The 11,929-nt window shown below is 35.9% G+C and overlaps 1 long non-coding RNA gene across 1 annotated transcript; it reads right to left on the reverse strand.

Annotated features, from left to right (window-relative positions):
• Positions 1-4,330: 4,330 nt before the first annotated feature.
• Positions 4,331-11,576, reverse strand: LOC138826066 (uncharacterized). Its single transcript, XR_011371555.1, has 3 exons — positions 11,470-11,576; positions 7,778-7,874; positions 4,331-4,610 (listed from the first exon to the last, which is right to left on the reverse strand). It is a non-coding gene; the product is annotated as an uncharacterized lncRNA (long non-coding RNA).
• Positions 11,577-11,929: the final 353 nt, after the last annotated feature.

Here is an 11,929-nt window from a genome sequence, read left to right on the forward strand (position 1 = left end):
TAAATGCAGTACTCGCTCAGATTTTTGATCCCTAAATACTGATAATCTCTAAGCCTTTAAAACTATGGATATTTAAAATGTTTCATATAATTGAAAATAATTTTGTAATATACCAGGATTTGATTATTGTTGTATTGCTTTATTTCATAAGAAAACTAATAATACTAGCAATCTCATTCCCAGGAATAACAAGGTTGGACCACTTTAATTCCTTTCTCCTCTTGATTACTACCAAACAACATTTCCATCTTCCTCCCTCTTCTTCTTCCTCTTCCTCTTCCTCCCTTTCCCTTCTTTCTCCTCCTGTTTCTTCTCCTCCTCTTTCTTTTCCTCCCACTTCTTATTCATTTCTGAGACAGTTTTATCATGTTGGACCTGAACTCCTGGGCTTCAATGATTCTCCTGCCTTAGTATCTTGGACTGCAAGCACACACTACTGTGCTCCCTCCAAAAGCAACCCTACATTTCTTATTATCCCTGCTGCGATATTTTTATATCCTGCTGATTCTGCATGCATTTCCTTCTAGTGGAAAGGGTTTTGTTTGGTGTCAGTCACTTTCCACCTCTTTCTGGTATTTGATGCTACACAGTTTATAAATAAAGGAAGAACATTCAGTTTGAATTCCTTTTTTCTATTTCATGGTTTGTTCAAGTTTGTTTCATGATTCATCAGGTCATAATAAACCACTTCCTTCATTCATGAAGATAAAGATTGCTGTTCCAGTCATCTTCTTTTCTGTGCTTAACATTCTTACAGGATGGAAGTCTATGACTTTTATGTAGTTAGCACTCATTGGATTTCTCTTCAAGCCAAATAGGGAACTAATTGAGATGGGGAATACCTTCATCTAATTCTAGACATGCTTTCTGGTGGTACAAACGTACACAATTTCTCTAGTTCTGGAGATGGAATTTTTAGCAGCCACCAGAGGTATAAGCATTGCATGAATAGGGAAGCTCATTATCTTCAGACACACAGAAGGATTTTGCACATCAAATATGCTTGATGCAATGTTTCCTCTGACTCCTCAGATGGGTTATTTTTGAGCTAGGAAGGGTGATTTTTTAATACTGCATTAACGGTTTCAATGTGTATTATGTGGGACTGCACTAAAGAATTCTAAAGAAGTTTCAACTTCAAAAGTACATAAAAAGATGTCTGAACATGCAGTTTATATGAATGATTATGATTACTACATTATGCTTTTGTGTTTCTTTAGTGTTTACTTTGACCTGTTATTTCCTTCTAACTGATGTAGCATTTGTAACAAAGTTCACGATGTGGATAATAGTAACATCTCATTGTCACTATGCTCTCCATATTTCAAGCATGATTCAGGTCATTTTATATCTATTCACACCATTTTAAAGAATATTGTGTTATACCTATCTTACAAAATTGCAATTGAGTCACAGAGAAGTAAATCAGACAAAGTCATATAGCCAAAGTTAGGAAGTCAGTATTTACACACAGGCACATAGTTTATCGCTATACTCTAATTATTATTATTATTATTATTATTATTATTATTATTGTCTTTATTATTAAAATATTTTCCCAGTTGAATTTTAGAGAATGAGCAAGAAAAATGCCAAGGGAACTTTTCCTGGTGATCTATTAATACATTTGTTCAGAAAGCAAAAAAGTGCTGGGGATGCAGCTCAGTAATGGAACACCTGCCCAGCATGTACCAGGTCCTGGGATAGAGTACCAGAACGGAGGGAAAAGCCAATCCAACAGATCAGATCATTTGAATCAATTTCTGTGAATCCATGAAAAATAATGTAAACATCTAGAGAGATATATTTAGAAAAAAACCTGGTATCATTACTAGAGTGTCTCAGAAAAATGAACCAGGGAATAAAGAAAGTCAAGAATATGGATAGGAAAGAATAAAAAGAAGACAAAAAATATCAATGGGGCAATACTTGCAAAAATATTCCTATCATTTTCAGTGATTAGAAGCCAAAGATATAAAAAACAAAAGCAAAATAGAAGTTGAGTTATTCCTAACAGCTGACTGCTAAAGGAAAGACTGCCATGTGTCTTTATTATGACAATTGACCAGCAGATAAATTATGATTCAGTAAGTTACAGGTGTGGGAAATGGAGTGGAAACGTACAAGGGACTCAGGAAACTGTATAAAGGCTTTGGCTTTATCAGTGGGCTCGTGCTGAGTCCATCTAGTTGATGAACATTCTTATCAGCTAGCAAATATAAATGACTTATGGGAATAATATTTCAAGGCATAATGACACTGCTATATCTAGTATTCTTCTAAGATCTGGGTTATTAAATATTAAATATCAAAGCTGTAAATTATAGTAGCAGCTCTATATAACTAAATTAAATTCAAACAAAACCTAATTTCCTTAATCATTGGCTGTAATCCTCCAGGAGCATATGCTATTAACTCAACTACAAATGGCACAGAAATTGCATGACTTCAGTTAAGTTATTTGATATCAAGTTCTAATCCAGGGCAAACTTCTATGCAAATCTCCTACAGGGATATTTTAAAATATTTCCACAGTCATATTGGCTTTTTACAAAGCAACTAATCTTTTTATATTCTGATTTCTTACTCTTTTATCCAATTTCTTTTTTTCCCTTTGTTTCTTTTCAGGGAACATTTTAGGTCATTAAAAAATAAACTGCTTGTGGAATTTTATTTTTGTTTTTATCCAGAGTTATCATTAAAGTTATTGCCACTTGAGATTCTGCACAAAGAACTAATTAAACTTAACTGGAAGTATTTATAGATCCAATGGTCTATTTATGGCCATCTATGTCATGTAGGCCAACTCCAAAATAGTTTAAAAAAAAACCTGAGCAGTATAATTTGGTTCATTGTCCCTCTAGACAAATGTTGATCATTGAATTTGTTCTGTGATGTAGTGCATTACAGCTATTGTAATTAGGAACAAATGGCTTAAATAAATTAATGTTTATGCTCTTCGTGGACAAATGTTAACTCTTTTGTGAAGCGTATAATATAGACTAAATGATATATGACTAAATAATATATGGCCAAGAATGTAAACGTTCCTATGACACAGATGAATGTAAGGCAAGCTTTGAGAACCCAGGAGAAAGTGTTTGCTAAACTTTTCTTCCCTATGATCAGATAAACAACTAAAGGAGTGGAGAGATAATATGACTCATAGTGTCAAAACTTTTGACATCTGCTTTCTTTCTTTTTTTTCTCTGTGGGAAGGGAAAACTTTGTGGCAGAAAGACCTGGCAGAGTAAAACTGCTTACTTTCTGGCAATTGAGAATCTGTATGAAAATCTCCATTGTTATTATTGATTTTCCCCTCCATAGGGGCTCTCTAGACTCATTTCTGTTTTACCTGTATTATCTTCCCTTGTATATCTGAGAGGCAAATCAGGGTGGATTCACCCCTTGTCATAGTCAGGATCTCACCAAGTAGCAGCTGGTACACTCAAAGCAGTTACCTGAAAGTTCAATGAAGAACAATCTACTCAGGAGTGCAAAGAATCAAAGCATCCAATAGTGAGTTCCTGCTTACAACATTGGAAATCTCCTACCCCCCTTTATTCCTGAAGCAACCAGCGATTGGAGCCAACGAAATTCCTGGCAATACAGAATTCATCAGACTTCAGGAGTAATTCCAGAATGCTTTAACTAGCAGAAGTCAGGGGGTAAAAAGGAGAAAATCTCCTATGTTTTTCCTGCCTCCTGTTGATATCATGGGGGTGGAGTGGGGGGGGGGATAACCTATCCCCCCAATAAACACACACATCCCACTCATTCCTCATTTTTTTTTACTAAAGACATCACTATGCAATCACATGCTCACGCAAAAAAAAAAACAATTATTCTTTCCTTTTCTTCTCATTCCACACATTTAAACCATTACCAAACACTATCTATTACAGTGCCACCCAAAGTGCCCTTAGTCCATGTTAGGAATGCCCTAACTCTATTCCTTTCTTTTCCCTGCCCATCTCTCCAACCTATTTTCCCATGGTAATGAGGAAGAGACTTTTTAACATGGTGATTGCAAGCCATTTTCACAATACAAACATCTGCCAATAAGAAAATATCCCACTTTATTTCCTACCAGTCTCTTGGGATGAAGCCACTGTGATAACTGTTCACAATTCTAAGCCTTTCAGAGCTAACAGTGAACAAAACAAAGTCTCTACTCTAATGGAGTTTTCTATTCTTATAGGAGGAGAAAAACAAATAGGTACAAAATATGCTAAATACAAGAAGTTGTATTATGAAGAAAAAATAAATCAGAGAAGTAATTGCGGAGCGACAGAGATGCTGTTTTATTTTATTTATTTTTTATCATCCTTAAGTAGTTGCATAAGGAGGTTCAATTCAACATGTCAGGTTGTGAGTACAATGCCTCTTGATCAATCTCTCCCCTTTCTTCAGAGCTGCTACATTAGTCAGTAGTTCTTATTAAAGAGATGTTTGAGCAGAGTCTTGATGAAAATGGCAGGTTGTCGTGAGCCATGTTTTCCAGGAAGAGGAGGAAGAAGTCTTGGGTTCTGATGCAGGATTGAACTATGAAGTGGAGACGTCATCTAGTCAGGCAGAATACACCATGAGGAAACTGAGTAGAAGGCAAACTGGAGAGCAGGTAGGAGACTAGTCATTCATGTAAAATTCTTGATAATGGTCAAGTCAAGTGTGATGGTGAGCCAAAAGAGAGCTGAAGTATCAGAATCTCAAAAGTTGTGTTACATTTTTTAATCATTCATATCATTATTGTATAGATCGTAGACAAGAAGTTGATTTCTGAATTCTGGAGCAGGGATTAGTTCATAAGCAGAAGCACCAGTTAGTGGGTTGTGACTATAGTCTAGATAACACATAGATTGGAGAGGTAACAATAGAATGTTTTAAATTCTTAGGATTTGAAAGTAGGATTTGCTACTGGAAGGAATGTGTTAGTAAAAGAAAATGCAACTTTGGTGAACTCTGCAATGTAGTTTAAATATTAGCAGTCACATCTCTGTCATTTATGAGTTATTTGCTATTGTTTTTCAAAGTATTTTTGTTGGCCTACTCATTGTGATATTAATAGCTTAATAATAATCTTGAAGTATTCTAATATATCTTTTCTTTTTGATTCACTGAAAAGAAAATAATTATACTTTAATGATGATTAGACTAAAACTAGGAAAACCATACTGATTAAAAATTGCCTGCTACCATTCAGAGGCCTGAACATCACACTGATCTCCACTCTGGCTTTTTTCCCAATTAAACCTGTTCTGTTAAAATATTCTGTCTTCCACCCTATGTTCATTTTTAATCTTAAAGCTTTTTCAAAAGTAGAGACTTCTTCCCATTTATTATGCAAAATGTTAAGGTTGGGTTAGGAAAATGCGTAGAATTAAAAAGTTTTGTGAGAGGCCTGGAAATAACGAGTGGCCATAAAATTTCTAAATTTTGCAATTTATTAGTGATGTCAGGTTCCTAAGGAAGACTGGTTCTGATTTGTCCTTAGAAGTTCTATATTGTTTGGCAGATGACAGGAGCTCAATAAATATATTATTGAACTAAGACTGTAATAACTTATGGAGGGGTAAACTTAAGAAGATTTAAATAGCCAAATGCCAATGATTTATGTTTGTAATCCTAGCTACTAGACACTGAGATAAGGAAAATCACAATTTAAGGCCCAACTGGAGCAGAAAACTTATGGTACGTACTCATTAGGTTGTATTCTGCAGCTATAAGGAAACAGATTAACATTGAATCTTTTCTTCAGACTATGCTTTCTTTCAGTAAGATGTGATGAAGATTATTTTAGATCATAGGATGGACATGTTTGAGAGGAGACATTGAGAAAGAAAGTAGAGAGAGATTTCTCATTCACATATATTTATATATATGAGTATATATATATGTTTATGTGTGATACATGCAGACATATACATATATATGTAAACTTTATATTTAAAGTAAACATAAGAATCATTTTTTTTGATTGGCTCATATAGACTCTTGGAATGGTTGATCTTAACATGAGCCAAGTGACATTAAGCTCTTGTTCTTCTAGGGTCTCTCCTATTGTCTAACTATGCACCTCCCACGTGACTAGGCCCTCAACAGTCTGCTTTTTCTTCTAATATTATATTCCACAAATTCAAGTATTTCTGTGGAGACTCACCTCAGGCACAAAAAAATAATTCATTGAGACAGCATATAATGAGTTAAAAAAGAGGTCTCTCTATTGCTACAAAAAAATGTGAGATTAAAAATTAAAGAAGTCCACTTTGCTTTTTTTGATTAACAATGAAGCATATCATACAAATAAACGAAAACAGAAAAATTGCCCACGAAGTGTTCATCAAGTTTGCAGTCCAGGGCTTAAATTACATTTGTAATTTAGATAAGTCAAGCATTTTAGACATGACTCAACATGTCAAGTGATGATTTAAACACACTGGATGATAATGTGGGACTGAGAGAGTTTCTCTACATCTCCATGTCGATATGCTATCCTTTTGGAATTTCTTGTGTTCACTCTCTTTCCATTGTGTTTGTTCAACCATATCTAATAAATACATAAGTATGGTGGCTTACAGTGACTGCCTATGCCCTGGTTAACATTCACTGACTTTCCCATGGATGATCATTTTCAGGAGACTATGGACTGCCAACGGGGTGATGGATTCCTAGGTAGACACATCCAGAAGTATTTGGATTCCAGATTTTGAAATGATCATGTCTAGAAATACCTGGCCTGCCAGTTCCTAGAAGATGGCTTCTGGGAATTGATTTCCAGAGTCCTGAAGTGCCTGGACTGTAGATTCCCAGATGACTATCCCGAAGTGCCCTCAGACTGGTGCCATGGTGATGTGTGTCACAGTCTGTCCCTCTGTCTCCCATTTAAACCTCACCCTCTCCCATTTTCAGTTGTCTCTGATCCTTCTGTGGTGGGATTCAGTCTCCTTGAGGTTTAAGAAGCCGACAGTATCTTATGGAATGTGCAGAAAGGAGGTCTGAAGGAACAAAAATCAGCCTATTTTTCTCTGAAGGCAGAAGTATAAGTAACTCAGTAAAGGATAAGACTGGAGTGAGTCTGTGTGAAGAGTTGAAAGCTTGAAGAAAATTGTCATCTGCTTTCCATGTAGCATGTGTAAGCCTCAATTTTGAACATGATATTCCTAGTAGGCTTATATGAGTAGCCATACCAAGACTTCCAGTGGTTATAACAAAGTTTGAATTAATTCCATTTAGTATAACTCTGTGCCTAAACATTCACTACTTGGTCGACTTACAGAATGATAGAAATTTGTCATCAGTATCCCTGCCTCAGAATGGGATTGGATTGATTCATGAAGAATGACTTGGTAAGCTTCTTAAGTCTGTTATTAAAACTACCACTCACTGTTTATTAATCCACTCCCTACTGTTTTCATTCACCAATCACAATTTATTTTGACTCCACTACTTTGGGAGTTGGTTGCTGCTGTTGTTAGAAGGGCATTGGTTTGTCAGAAGTTAGTAATAGAGCAGAGGCCATGTTGGCATGTGATTTATTTCTAATGCTCTGTGGGAAACAAAGGTAACATTGGTGTAATTCTTGGATTTGGGGCTTGTTGAAAAATCCAATTTTTCTCCTACATTGGAAGTTATGAAAGTATGAAGTTGTAAGAACTGCAGTCAATTTCATGCTCAATACAAAATATTACAAGCTGGAAAGTTCTATACCAGAGGCTTCAAATGAAATAATATAAAAGGAAAAAACATATATAGTTCATTTGAAAAGCATAAAGCTTACCTGTTCCATTAGGTAATTTGGAGAGTCTAAAGAGCTTCGATCATTGCTGTGAAGTTCCACAATTTTCTGAAGAAAGTTACTCTTCAAACTACAGCTACTGGTCAATAAAAAGCAAAGATTCTGTGGTCATGATGTGTGTGCAATATTTCTGCATTATCAACTTTTGATTCAGAAAGAGAGAGAAACACACCCTTCGTATCCCCAAGGAAAGTCTGTAGCAATCTATTAAATGAATCTAACATTGCACCTTTGGAGAGTTTAGAAATTGTTTCACAGAACAATTGCATTGCTTTTATTTACAGTTTCATAGGTCATCTCCCAAATCTATGAAGGCTGTACAGTGAAAAATTGAAACACCTTAGTGTTGCTACAAACTACCCTTTGCTTCTTTTTTTATAGAATCAGGGCATGAAGGTGTTTTATTAACAATAAAAATATTTCAAAAGCTTTCTTTAACTTTTTAAAAAATAGTGTTATTTAAAAAATAAGTCACTTATGTGCAAGAAACAAATTCTAAAAGTTGATTACATAGCATGATAGAAAACACTTATGCACAGATACACATCCACACATCCACTAATGACACTGCTAGTGTGATTTAACTTTTCATCATGCATTGATTGCAAACCTTTCAGATAAAAACAAAGTCTTTTACCACCCAGTTGACACTAAACCATGATGGGTGAATAGCCAGGCCACACTATCTGATAACCCCACATTATGGTAACCAAAGGCTAGGCACAGGGGTATATTTTCTTGAGAGAGTACTATCTCCTAGTTAAGGATAAAAGGTAAATTTGTGTTTTCTGCTAGAATCTTCAGGTAAGCTCTTTAAAAATCAATTTCCTTCTACAGCAACCTGAAAGACTTAGTCTATCCTTTCTACCCCCAGCCTGGAACCTAGATCCTTCACTAGAAGGAGGTAAGTGGTAACTTTGGAAGCAAGTAGGCCTTAGGATAACTACGAAACATGCATTTTCCCCATTGAGTCTCTAGGGCTAAGTATAGAAGACATTAGTTGCTTGTTCTCTTTATTGGCCATTCTACTACTTTTGGTAACTTGCTATGATTTTTCCCCCATCTGCTATCACACTGGTACTTGAACTCAGGGCCTTATACATGCTCAGCCTGTTTATTCTGCTGGTGCTCTCCCACTTGAACCATCCCTCTAGCCCAATATTTTGCTGGTTATTTTTGGAGATGGAGTTTTCTGGACTACTCTTCCAGGGCTGGCTTGCTCTGGATCCCAGCCTTCTGAGTAGTAAGGATTACAGATGTGACCAGCAGAACCTGTATGACCATGCTAGTTAGAAGCAGCATGACAAAAAAAATTCCACTAATACTTTGATGAATTTATGATCTAGCTTTCCTGGTGTTTTGAAAGGAGCCTATTTGAGGTCTCTGTCCAGTCAAATCATTTAACAGGAAAGAGGAGAACATGCAATCCTTGGACTAATGTTCCTATTCTGTAATAATGAGAAACCCCTGAGGTGGGACTTTACCACTGTAGTAGTCACTTAGCTGCCATGAAAATATGCCACAGACTTGGAGGCTTAACCAACATCCATATTCCCACAGTTCTGTTGGCTGGATTTCAAAAGATCAAAAATACAACAAGATTGATTTCTGAGGAGGCACCTCTCTCTAGTTTGTAAAGGTTTCTCTCCTTATTGGAAAGCCCTAGGGCTTCATGCTATGACTTCTTCAGACTGCCATTACTTCCTTAGAAGCTCCATTACCCAATACAGTCACATTAAAGGGCAGAGGTTCAACATGTAAATTTGGGGCAGAGGACACCTTATAACATTCTGTCCTCATAGTATTTGAGTCATGAGGTATCAAGGAAAAAACTAAATAGCATTTAATGACTTTGATCCTCTTCTCAGGAAAGAGTAGATTTTACTTGTACACAGGATAGTTTTTGTTATTGGATACAATGATTTTTAAAATGGAGATTAGACATTTTTTATGGAAACTGCCACATTGACAAGGATGGAATTATTATTAATTTATTGTTAAATATTATTATTATTATTAATTCATGTCGATTTTATTTAATTTTATCTGACTAAGCAATGTAGTACCTAGATGTGTGGTCAAACATCATTCTAGATGTTTCTTTGAGAATGTTTCACTTTGAGATCAACATGAGACTATTAGAATGAAAAAAACAATGTGTCCTTCATAAGGAAGGTAGGCTTAATCCAGTAAACTGAAAACCTAAATAGAACAAGAGGCTGACTTTGCTCCAAATAAAGATTTCTCCAGGCTGGCAGTCTTAACACTAACTTAGGCTCTTTTCGTCTGATTGTCTTTGAACTGAGGCATAGAAGTTCTTCCTGGCCGCCCAGCCTTCATATTCAAAGAGATTCAGACTGTGGATTTTTGCAGAATCGTGTTGATTCTAACTATTGCTCTGGAGAATTCTGACTAATTTCAGACATGTTTTTCAAAGGCTGGTTATCTCCCACTTGTCACTTAATCATGTGCATTGTAAATGTTTCCTCTTTAGTCATGTTAATATTTTCTTGTTGCAAAATTTAGGAATTAGAAAAATCTCAGTGATATTTTCTACAGTTTTCTGACTCCTCGTGTGAGTCACACGCTTGAGTGATTACAACATATTTAAATGACTATAAAATGGTTCCTGAATTCTCTAAGGTTTCAGCTATATAACCTCTGGTAAATCATTATCTGTTCCGAAATCCAGTTCCTCATTTATAAAATAGGAATAAAAATGCATCTCTTTTTAATCCCTCAGTCACTTTAGTGTCTGATAATATTACATATAAATGTTCCTTTAAAAGTACAAGCTGTTGGGCTGGGAATGTGGCTTAGTGTTAGAGTGCTTGCCTAGCATGCACAAAGCCCTGGGTTTGATTCCTTAGTGCCACATAAACAGAAAAAAGTGGAAGTGGTGCTGTGGATCGAGTGGGAGAGCACTAGCCTTGAGCAAAAGAAGCTCAAGGATAGTGCCCAGGTCCTAAGTTCAAGCCCCAAGACTGCAAAAAAAAAAAAGTACAAGCTGTCATTATGTGATTGAATTTAGTACTATTAATATATGATGTGTACAGACATTTGCTACTACAGGTTTATCTGGTATTAAAAGTCTCCACACCTTAAGGAACAGACTTGAAGACATAGTCCTTGGGTTAAATCTGGAATGGCAACTTAGACTACCCAGTCAGCTGCTTTACTTTCCCACTTCCCTGATGAACCTTGAAATCCACAAGGGAGACAAGGTGGCACTGATAAGTAAAGGACTTTGGGTATTCCTGTAACCAATCCCAGTAGACCTGAGTCAACACAAATGGATACAATGATTTCATCTCTAAATTACTTACTAACAGATCATTTTTGTACACCACCCTATCATTTCAAAGTGATGTCTAGATTACTATTAATTTATATAATACTATGTAGATGTGGATGTGGGGTGGGGAACATAGGGGTAATCAAATTGTTTTCTATAAACAATAGGAATCCTAAGTTTCTCCGCATTATTTCCACCCTGCCCCTCAGAATTTGAAATCTTTGTGGTCATTTCTTTTCTGCTCTGCCAATTTCCAAGGACTCTAGACCATGAGAGTTGCCTTCACAATAAAGGTTTAAAAGGGAATGAAAAAATCATATAATAAGACCAGAGACGAAAGTGGGCTGAATGAACTACCTTCCATATACCCTTTTCTCACCTTTCTTCCACCACTTTGAGCTGTAGTCTTCTGAAGATACTTTCACAAGTTTTGTTCAAATCACACAGAAGAAACTAAAGTTCTCAGATTAAAGTTAAGCAGAAGGTTTCATGTTTCCTTTTGTCACTGAGTCATAAAAAAGAAACAAACCAAAACACATTCAGCTCAATCGAAATCTAACCAATCACAGAGCTGTATTAAACATAGTATCAACTGAAAGAAAATATGTAGTTCTTGCCCAGGAAGGATGGATGCCAAGAACAGAGTAATTTTCTGGCTTTGTCTTTGAAATCTATAAATTTTATTCTTCGTGCAACTCACAGTGTTGCTGAATAGCTGTTGATATTAAACAGGAGAGGAAACTTACAAATGGATAGGGAAATACATCAGGGATTATCAGATATTAACTAGCCACACTTCACAAGGACTGTACTCATATCAGTTTTTGCCCTCAAAATGC

Source organism: Dipodomys merriami, unplaced genomic scaffold (genome assembly GCF_024711535.1).
Source record: "Dipodomys merriami isolate MVZ:Mamm:240054 unplaced genomic scaffold, mDipMer1.0.p SCAF_14, whole genome shotgun sequence".
Taxonomy (NCBI): Eukaryota; Metazoa; Chordata; class Mammalia; order Rodentia; family Heteromyidae; genus Dipodomys; species Dipodomys merriami.